This window comes from Pteropus vampyrus, unplaced genomic scaffold (assembly GCF_000151845.1).
Source record: "Pteropus vampyrus isolate Shadow unplaced genomic scaffold, Pvam_2.0 Scaffold1, whole genome shotgun sequence".
NCBI lineage: Eukaryota > Metazoa > Chordata > Mammalia > Chiroptera > Pteropodidae > Pteropus > Pteropus vampyrus.
The window spans coordinates 8928839-8940353 of NW_011888782.1; the positions used below are offsets into that span (position 1 = coordinate 8928839).

Genomic DNA, 11515 nt, shown 5'->3' on the forward strand with positions numbered 1-11515 from the left:
TGGAAACTGAAAATTCAGCAGAAATTAAACACTCAACTGAAGGGTGGGAAGACATATTTGAGAAAATCTCCCAGAACATAGGAAAAAAAGTGAGAGATTAAAAATTATAAAGAAAAGATAAAATTAGAAAAATATACCAGGAGGTCCAACATTCGATGAATAGCAGTTTTGGGATGACAGAATATATAGGAGAGAAACAGCATCAAAAATTATATCAAGAAAATTTCATGAGTTGAAGGATATGGGACTCCTTATTAAAAATGCCCATTTATTGCCAAATAAAATAGTAGCCTCTAGAGAAAAAAAAAAATGGTTATATACGAGAAAGGAGAATTAGAATGTGTTCAACAACACTAAAATCTGAAAAAGAATGGGTAAATAACTTCAAAATTCTTAATGAAAATTATTTCCAATTGAGCCAACTATCACAAACATGCAGGTATTCTAAAGAAAATTTTAGACTATTATAACTAACAAAGAGGAAAAGTTGATTAAGAAAAAAGGAGTCATTACAAACAACATAGCTCAACTGAATAACATCTACAAGGTCATCAACTGTAAAGACAAATTATTAACATAAGCAAAATTATGTAATTTTATTGGCAAAACGGGAATGTACAAGAAATGTACCAATTTATAACATAGGGCAGGGAAATGAAAGAGGGTCGAGTTTTCATTTCCCATAGTGGGAAGCCAATATGCCTAAAACCTTTAAATGACAACTGGCAAAGTAAATATTTTATTGGAGAGATGTAGATAAATACCAAAAGGAAAAGCTAAGAGACTGAAAACCATTGCCTCTGAAAAATGGGGAGGAGCAAGAGACCACTGCTTTCCTTAAGTTTTGTAGACTTCGACCTTTTAAATTATGTGTACATATAACTGAAGAGAATAGAAAACTGCATTAAAAGATAAAATGAATAAAAGCCAAAAAGTTCACACGAACAGAACTACAGGCAAAGTCTATGAATATTTTTAATGCATTGGAAATTAAAACAGAATTTTTAAAAATATGCATGATTTCTTTTAAAATAGTAAACATATTACATGCTAACATAAATATTTTAATAACTATATATTTTCCAAAACAAAACAATTTAGTGAGAAGAATGATATTGTTTTACATTTTTGCAGAATCTCCTCAAAGTCTGACTTCCCTGAAGACATCTGGATCCTCCTAGCTTACACAGCATTCAATCTGTTGCAATATCATATGTCATGTAGCCTCTAGAAAACTTGATAAAATGAGTGTGAAATAGGAAATAATGTGCCAGTGTTATTATGGAATTAGTTCTGACATTGTAGACACTATGATAGGGTTTCAGGGATCCATAGAGGTTTCTGGACAACATTCTTGAGAACTGCTGCTCTAGATCATCTTTATTTTTCATGTTCTCATTCTTGAATTAAACTCCAGGCAAGACCATCTGTTTGGCTGAGCTCTAGATGCCAGAGGTCAGGAAGAGCAGGCATCTGGCATTTTTTGGAGATAGAGTTCTGCTTCCCACTAAAATTCATGTCACTGTAGTTTCTTCTCTCTCTCTCTCTCTCACACACACACACACACATCATTACAATGTTGAGTTTTTACCAGAGTTCATTCTCACAACCACATGTGGCATTACCAAGTTATATCCAAAAGAACTTATCTGAAAGGGAACACTTTGTGAGAAGGGAGACAAAGGAAGATATGGCTGATGAGCACTATTATAATGATTCCTGATATGGCAAAGTACTAGAAATTCAAAACCAGTCCATTAGAGCAGTGTTCATTATTCTCAGAATAACTAGCAGGCAAAGAAACATACCATGAATCTTCCTTGGTGGAAAAAAAGTTTTCCTACCCAAACATCAAAATGGAAATTACATTTTCTAATCAGGGTAAGCAAATCATTGTTCATAAGCTATCCATTTCATTATCTATCTATAATTATTCTTTAATTTTTCATTGAGAATTTTCCAGAGAAACAGTTCATATGAGTTTGTATCAGAGTCTATATTTAAACCAGTTTAGTGCCTATTTTTAAAATGGCACACATCATAGTGGAAATTTTGAGAGCCTACTGTTTTTCAAACAACTATTTCTTTTCTAACATGGCAGAGTTTGGTTGTTTTATACTGTTTATACACTTCATTGTTAGTTCTGCGGTTGGAAGCTATCTTCAGTCACAATTGACAAAGTGCCTGCAATTAAATAGCATCTTAAATACTGGTGATGCTGTTCTAATGGAGTTGTTATTATTCTGAGCATCAGGCAACTGGGGAAGAAATGTGTTCACAGAGCCACAGGATTGGAATGATTCTCCTGTAGGTGTGCAGAGGTTGGCCTCGAGAAGAATGCAAACTAGTAGAACACTTAATTTATGAGCTCTGTAAGTACAAAGCTACAGAAGTAATGGACTACAAAATTGACTCTTTTAAACATCAGTTTCATCAACTGGCAACAGTGTCCAAAAGAGTGAGAGAAAAAGAAAAGACTGTCTTTGGAAGAAAATAATATGCCATTTCACTAGGGTATGAATAATTGATCATAATCATCACATTGCACATCAAATGCAAAAATATAAGTTTGTGTTGAGCAGCAACTTCTTTTTGGTACTTGTACAGATATTAAGCTGTAAATAGTATTCCATCTTTAAATGCAAAAACATAATTAGATAAAGTATACTTAATGCAGCATTAGAAGTTAGAATATACTATGATAATATGATGGTAAAATACTGGCATGGTTCACTGCTCTTTAGTAAAGATGATGTTTTCTTCATTTCTCCTACCACTGCACTTTAAATCTCTGGAAGAGCTGAGGGGTCAATACCGTTTCCTACAGGTGAATTAATTTTCCTAAGGCATTGTGTTTCTATTGGGTCAGTGTTAGGGTCTTAATAAAGAGTGGGTTTCAATTAGAACTTTGTCATGATGTCCAATGAGTAACTGAGGACCCAACGTGGCATCCCTTTGCCTACTCTGTGATTCCAGTGTCAAGTGATTTCCCAAAGCATTAAATTTGTTTCATAATATTTACTTGTGAAACTCACCTGCCAAAATTCTAGAAGTCTATAAGGATTCGTATTCTACAGCAAACCATAAAGACAAAAATAAGAAAATAGTGTGAAAACTCACTCCACACAAAAATATAAATGACAAGTAACAGAGTATAAATCAGCTAAAGCCAAATATATTTGCTGTAGAAAATTTATATTGTTCTGTAAAGTAATTTAGGAGCAATTATATTCAGGGGCGAGTGGGATGGGATGAGAGATACACAAAAAAATATAATTTGACATCACCTAACAAATATTTCAGAGTAACATAAGGAGGAGCATAGGCAGGGTAGATCTTGGGGAATTTAGGATTATGTTAAAGAGGCAGGGCTAACTTCTAGAAACAGCTATAGAGTATAAGAAACAATTTGTGTACTTTTGTGTATATGTACATGAGCTCATAAATCCATGACCATTAAGTTTAAATTAGCAGGTTTTTAAACTACCAGACAAATAATCCTAAATGCAAATTCTATCTACACATTTTCTATCAGAAACATAATTTCCCTCTCAAAGGATAGTTATTTCTGGAAAGCCATAGAGAATAGAAACAATTTCTAGAAAAGGCAATAAATGTAAACAAAGGATCACATTTGTTATCTAGTAAAATTCATAGATACAGGATATCTTTCATTTGAAATCTTGATACATATGACAGGATTCATATGATGAAACTTTGTAACTCATAGATTTGCACTCACTTTATAAGTTGGGCTCTGGAAGGCTTCTGAAATCAGATATCTTGCAATTTCTGCAAATGACTAATGACTGATGGCATCGCCAGGGACATGCTCTTGTGATCCACCAATATAGGCACCACACAGGTATTAATGACTCAGTAAAATATTCTAACATATGAATTTTTTTATTAGGCTTTTCCTTTTTAAAATGTGACTCTACCATTGACAATTACTGTAGTTTGGTGTCTACCGAAATAGATATTTGAAACAAATACAATTAGGTACACTAGAACACCTCTGAGTGGCTTGCTATACTTCTTCATTTGAACCTAACCTAACACTGGATTTACCTGGCTTGAATAGAGTATATCTTTTACTCATCCTATCATTTCATTTTGCCATTTGGGATGTGACTTTATCTTCAAAGCTCCTGATAGCTAAGAGTCAAAAATCCTCCATCTCTTTTCAATTGCAGACTTCCAGTCACCCTCATCTTTTTCTTCTACATTTGACACCAAATTAGAACTTATCATGAGAAAAGATCCACTTGCCCATCTGAGTTTTCTGCTCTTCATCCTCGGGAGCCAGAAAGATAAATAAATATAAAAATAAATGGGAATAAACACGATGACCTATTTGAAGAACCCCATGATGATCTTCCCCCAAAAAGGAAATTCTTAGAACTATTTCACTGGTTCATTTTGGTAGTGCATTTTTATTTGAGTCACAGTCTACAGGGTAAACTGACACTGACTAATGCTTTTGTGGGTTTTTTTTAATACTTTTTTTACACCTACAGTACCTGGTATTCCTAGGTGGTATCCCTTCCAAATACTAACCAGGTTCAACCCTGCTTAGCTTCCGAGATCAGATGAGATAGGGCATATTCAGGGTGGCATGGCCGTAGACATGATCTTGTGGGGGTTTTTTTTCCAGCACTTAATTTTTTCTAAATATAGTTTAAAACAACCTATTAAGGGTCCAGAGTGTTGTTTAATTTTTCTAAAACATGGATATGAAGAAATTTCCCCCACAGAATTCTATATTTCTTCTGGAAACCAGAATACTACTTCAATGTCAGCCTCATCATCATTAGACCCCTACTAAACCAGGGTCTCAGCATCTTAACTCAAAATCAGATAAAAATCCTTATTACTCAGATACACTTGATGAATCTAATGTAAAAAGTTTCTACCTACAAGTGAATTAGGATTAATTATTGTGTGAACTGCCTCCAGCAAGCGAAAAGAGTTTCCAGCAGGTGCATGGACCAAGCTTATTATAAAAAAAAAAAAAAAAAAAAAAATGCTTTCATGATAGCTATCTCACTGAAGGGGAAAAAAATCTAAGTAGAACTCTAAAATATTCATAAGTATTAAAATCTGTTCTGTTAAAATGAGAAAGAATTATGGCCCAGACATATCTACTGTGAAACTACTTTTAAAGGTCCGTTATCTCCAATTTGTCACATGATTTAATCAAAGTAGAGTAACCATGTAATGGGACACTTATAATTAATAGACTAAACATGTTCATTATTTTATGACAGCTAGATATTCTACAGTTTCACCCAGAAATCTTGAACACAGATTACTCCAAGCAATTACATTTTTGTCTTTAAAAAAAAAAAAAAAGTCTTACAGAATAACCACAGAGAGAAGAGTGTCTCAATCTTTCTCATTCTTGAATTTACAATTATTAGCCATTCTTTTGTGGAGAGATTCTTACAAATAACTGCATAGCTTCTGTTTGATTGATTTCTGTCATACAAGCAAGCTCATGGCAACAAACAAAGATAAGAATTAGCTTTCTAAAGGGAAAGCAATAAAAATTCTACACCAATAATTTAGGCCCATTAAAGAGAATTTTTCCATTTTTCTTTTCTACCCTGACTTTCAATAGGCCTTGGGTTTGTTAGCCTGGTAAAAATGAATATGTCAGCATTCATTGCAAATCACTTCCCAGTTAAAACGGGAATTAGAAAAGATTTTCCACCTGCTTCATTAATAACATCAAATTCTTTTTTCTTGGTTTGCTTTATAGACATATCTTTCTCAGTTCCATCAATTATTTCTTTATGTGACTGTGGATCTAAAGAAAAAAAAAGAAAGACAATAGAAGAAGACTGAATTTTTTCGTCACTTTGAATTACTTAAATATAATATATAGCAAGGTCTTTTTGCTTTAAACACCAGGAAATGCCTTCCAAAACTGAAAGAAAGCAAAAAAAAAAAAAAAAAAAAAATGCATATGAAAGAAAGGAAAGAGAATGACCCTCAATATAAATAAATCTAAACCTATAGAAGAAGTATTAGAACCAGGTAGATGATAAAGACTTAATTCTCAAAAGAAAATTGTTAATTCAATCTGTTTACTCAATCTGTTTATTTACAAACCATTTTTATTACTTATAATGCAAAATTCAGAAGTTAGAATAATTTTAACACTAAAAGCTTTATGAGTTTGCATAATCTCCCATCATGGAGAGTCAGTGCACTGCAGTACTTACAAGGCACAGATGGGATGAACTTTAGTATAACCCCAATAACGATGAGCTTTTCTTATGCAATGTGAGTCATCTATGGTTATTATGAATTACTTTTTTATTTCTTCATCAGCATTTGTCTGCTGTCTGCATGGCCCAATTAATATATGGCACTGTATATCGAATGTGTTACAGCCATCAGACTGTCACTTTTGCCTTCAGGTAGACACACACAGTTTGAGGCAATTGTTCTTTATAATTTCTATACCAATCTCTGACTGATGGAATGCCAAAGCTGTAAAATGTTGTCAGTAAAACAAAAACTTGGTCCGGGTGTTTTGTCATTTTTATGATCTTGACTTTCAAGGGCAAATTACTACTTCTGCAGTCAGGCTACATCACAACTCAAGGGAAAAGTGGTGAAGTCTTGATGGGAGGGTACCAGAGTCTTTCTTCTCAACTCATGAATGGCAGAGCAGCAGGCTTGCATCCCTGCTAGAAATGCAGAATCTCAGGCTAAGCCTCAGACCAGCCACAACAAAATCAGCATCTTAGCAAGTTCCACAGATTCAGGATGGATTTTCACATTTGAAAAGCCTGTTAGAAAAGTTACCCCCAAGTGTGCAATATATTCCAACAAATCAAAGCCCTTCAGATGGACTTCGAGAATGGTCTCTCCCAATTTGAATCCTAGGTTGTTTAACTATGCCATTTGTATTGATGAATTATCTCTCAGACATAATCCAAAACCAAAAATGACTTTAGTGTATGAAATTCTTAGAACTATACTGCCAATTAATTATCCTGACTTTGATATTCTTTAATTTATTAAAAAAACAAAAAAACAAAAAAACTTTCACATACTTTACATCTCATGAACCAGCTGTGTGGTTCATAAAATAAAAGCGGTAATTAAGTGTGCCTCAGTTAAAAAAAAAAAAAAAGTGTTATTATTTAATTATGTATGCATCTAAATGAGGAGTTTGTAAACTTTTTCTGTAAAGGGCCAGATAGAAAATATGTTAGGCTTTGTGGGCTAAGAGGTGATATCACTTAATTTGTATCCAAATTCAGTGTTTACTATCATCAAAATGTAAAGATTATTCTTAGGTCCTGGTCATACAAAAACAGGCAGTGGGCAGAATTTGGCTCATAAGCTATAGTTTGCTGATCTGTGATCTAGGTCAACAATCTAAACTGTGATTAAACAACAAGGGTCTGAAAGGATCCAGGAGCCACTGCCATAGTTGTCCTGTAGAGACTGCAATCCAGTTGTCATTGTAGCCCTAACTCTTTGGCCAACACTTTGGTCTGGTGACGTCAAGAGGCAACATGATATATACCTATGATTCTGAAGAGAAAGGGTAAAGATAACATGGATTTAGTTATCAAATTTCATTGTATTAGAAATGAGTGTGCACCCCCTTCACACTCAAAGGAAGTAAGTTTTACCAAAGAAAATGCTTCCTCTAAAATAGGGAGCAAACTTACTAGACTCTGTAACATGAAGTGATAAGGATAGTTTGTTTACAAACCGCTTTCAATACTAAATATAAGAAAAATGGTAAAGATCAATGACTAAAATTGTGCTCAATAGTATAGCTAAGAAATTTATAATTTTGCATTTTCTTTTCCCTCCAAGAAATGTTTGGCAAGTTCATTAATCACAGACCCCAAATAGGCTACATTAAGGTTCAGGTGGGGAGTGTTGTTTTCACTGGTCCTTTAACTTTAGAAGTTAGTTTTAGAGGCTACTGAATATTTACTTTCTCACTCACCTCCTTGGCAAACATTGCTAATCCATCATGGCACATTCCCCCTAAGCCTGAACAAGGCTCTCGAACAGACTATAAAGAAATCCATCTAGTATTCAAGAGGAAGTCGATGGCCATCCTTGGAAGGTGGACAGACTGCCAATCATGGTACCTAGTGCTAAAAGCATAGAAAATGCCAGGGGGCATGTAGGTATGTGAATTTGACTACTATATCAACTCTCCTACCCTCTGCATCAGTGACCTGAGATAAGATACTGGGGGAGCCCAATATTACACCGTCTATCTCAGTAATCCAGTGAAGAGTGAATCCATTTCCTCAGTAAGTCCTGCTCTGTGCTACCTGGGGTCCAGGGGTGTTCAGCTACCAGTCTATATTACTTCTAGGCTATATCGCCTAGTGCCCGCTGGGTAACAATAAATAGGGCCTATTCTAAAAGTAGAGTAGTAGGTACAAAAACCTAACTATTGGAAAGACTCTTTAGGTTCAGTTAAGGCATTTATTGCCCAAATCATCCTGGTGAAAATCCATTAGCAGATTTTTTGGCATTCAGTCAAAAATTACTGATCCCGAGATATGTAGCTTTGTTGTGTGGGAGCTGGGTTCTCTTTTCCTACATATTCAAGCTCACAAGCCCATTACTATCTCAACAGTGGAAAGAAATGGGAATGGGAACGGGGTAAATGAAAAACAGTTTAATTCTGTTCAAATGTAACATCTTGCGGCTTTTCCAGGGGAAGGGACAACAAGGATGTCTGTCTTGGCTGTCATTTTAGTAAGCATGACAATAATTTTTCTTTCTGCTACTCGAGACTATTTTGTAGAGGTCATTTTATATGCACCTGATGTGCACACACAGGTTGCATAGAAAACACATAAAAGTGTATTTTGCTTTTGCATCAGAACTGCACAGTCAGCCATTCCTCCCTTGGCCCAGTGTGTTTGCCCAACCCAGTCTTATTGATACTTGGTTGTTAAACGTTCTCCCAGTTTTGGCTGTGGGCTTAGGTTGTCACTTCTTGTCTACCTCTAGGATATTGTGATCCGGTTTTGGACCGTCTATTCTGGCTTCAACTGTCATCCTTCAGGAAATTATTTCTAATGTTCTCTCAACTGCTCAAAGTACCAAAGTCCCCAGACTCAAGCTGAAATGTAACCACCTAAACCTCACTACTAGTCCCTTGATTAAATAGCTGAGACAAAGAATGGAAACCTATTGATGACTTTGGAGAGAGTTCATGAGAACCAGCACCATTTCCATGTGAGCCTAGGAGGCTCCCCACACTTCCATTTCCAACACAAAGGGAAAACATTGCAGGTTTTCTCATTAGTATTGTTACTGGTAAACCAAGGTAGTGTCTACACTCAATCAGTGGATTCTTTCACAACTTCATTGCCATGTTTGCTCCTATGGTGCTGAAAGGTTAGCAGGAGTTATGGCCAATCTCTGGTTTCTTTGTGGATCTGCATAGACACCCAGGTGAAAAGCCAGAACACTTTGCCGAAATTCATTCAGCAAAGAAAGTTCACTGACAGGATCCAGTCACTGACAGTGAAAGCCAGGGACCCTGCCATTAACGCGAAATAAAAACAGAGGCAATTATGTGACAACAGATGCAGATGGCTCAAAGGACAGATTGAGGAAGCAAGGGCAAAGCAGAAACTCCTCAAATTGCCTTTCGGCTTTCTCTAGAAAAAGAAAATATTATTCAAAAACTGTTTTTTGGTTTTTTTTTTTTAAAGCATGAGTTGAACAGCTGTTCTCTTCCATCACGTAAGGATAGCATCACCGGCTATCTCAACCACGAACAACAGCTAACATATATTTTTAATACATTCTTGGTCATGCCAGGATTTTGAAGATTATTTACCCTGGACAGAGTCCTCATACTTTTCATATTTTTGGTCTCATTTTTGAACCTAAAAGTCCCACAATCATCTGAAAATTCCGATATTCCTTCCCAATTAAGGTTAATAATATACTAAACAAACATATATGGAGCTCTTCCTATGTGTCAGGCATTATTCTACATGTTTGGTATTAACGATGAATAAAACAAAGATCCCTGCCTGCATGGAGCTTACGTTCTAGTCAGGGGGAGTGAAAAGGGAGAGTAGCAGAAGAAAACTATCATCGATAGAAATGATAAATTAATAAATACAGCTTATTGTGAGAAAATCAGGAGAGTGCAGAGAGTGGGGAAGGAAGCCGAAAGGCTGTTTGTTATAGATTGTAGGGACCCATCTTTTCTTTGAACCCTTAGCACTCTGCGGCTTTTATTTGTATCTATCTATGTCTTACATAGTTTTTCCTATCTAGATTTTTATTGAAGCAGTTTAGTAAAGTAGCTAAGCACCTGAATTCGGAGTCAGACCTAAGATCCAATCTCTGGCCCACTATGTATTGGTTGTAAATTAATAAATTGGGCAAGTTATTTACCCTCTCTAAACCTTAGTTTCCATCGGTATTTCATGGGTTTTGTACAAGTAGAGGAAAAAAGTTTAAATGGCACCTAAAATAATGCCTAGATGTGTTAATAACTACATGGTAAATAATATTGTCTTCTGCATGCAAGGTATTCTGCATTTATAATTATTTTTCTATCTGTTTTTTCCTCTTCTTGCAGTTCCAAACAGTTCCTAAGAACAGAATTGCAGCATCACCTACCATTAGGAATCCTGAATTAATTAAAAAAAAAAAAAAAAAGGCTATACATTCTAGCCCCAAATCTGGGCTTTAGATTTCTTAAACAGTAAAATGAGAACTTTCTCATAAGTTAAAACAAATTTTCTCATAAGATAAAACAAATTAAGGTATTAAAACTCTGTTATGCAAGGTAGACTCTCAATAAATGTCTCCGGAAATGAGTCCGTAAAGACTGGATATGACCAGAAAGTATTTTCCTGATAAATAGCTAAATAGCTAAAGTTTGTTCTCTAGAGAAAACAAGAAGGTTAGACATTCATAGTCTCCTCATTTTCTCTGGGCTGACAGTGATTCTTTAAAGAAGTCTCTAAGATAAGATTTTAAAAGGAGCCCCTTTACTATAATGTGTAGATATAAACTTGCCCCGTAACTTTCAGCAAAAGGAAAAAGAATATGATGAATGGTCCTAGCCAAAGCTTTTCCTTAAACTCAGATGAGGTTCCAGGAAATGATGGGGTACTAAGCTGCCTAGTAAGGTTATCAGAGAAGAAAGGCTGTCTATAAATGCTAGGTTTTTCTTATTATCATAATTTTAAATAAAGTAGAATTTCAGTGGATAACGAAAGATTGCTTCCTATGTAATTGTTGTCTCTCCTACTCTTCCTGTTAAATTGGACCAAGGTTTCTTCTTTCTCTGCAGCCCAGATGCTGCCTCATGATGTGGCACGTCTGTGAACCACTTCCAGATGGACCTCCACAGTCCTTAACATTGCAGTTGCTATTACTGGCTCACTGCTGCCGGAGAGCCTATCAAAAAATAAAGATATGTTAGGGAAGTTAATAACAGTCTGCCACTTTCTCAGTTGAGTCACAGCTGTGTAACTCACCC

General features: G+C 35.4%; 1 pseudogene; it reads right to left on the reverse strand.

Annotated features, from left to right (window-relative positions):
- Window positions 1-4511: 4511 nt before the first annotated feature.
- LOC111736742 lies at window positions 4512-4630 on the reverse strand (annotated as a pseudogene).
- Between the last annotated feature and the right edge of the window lie 6885 nt (window positions 4631-11515).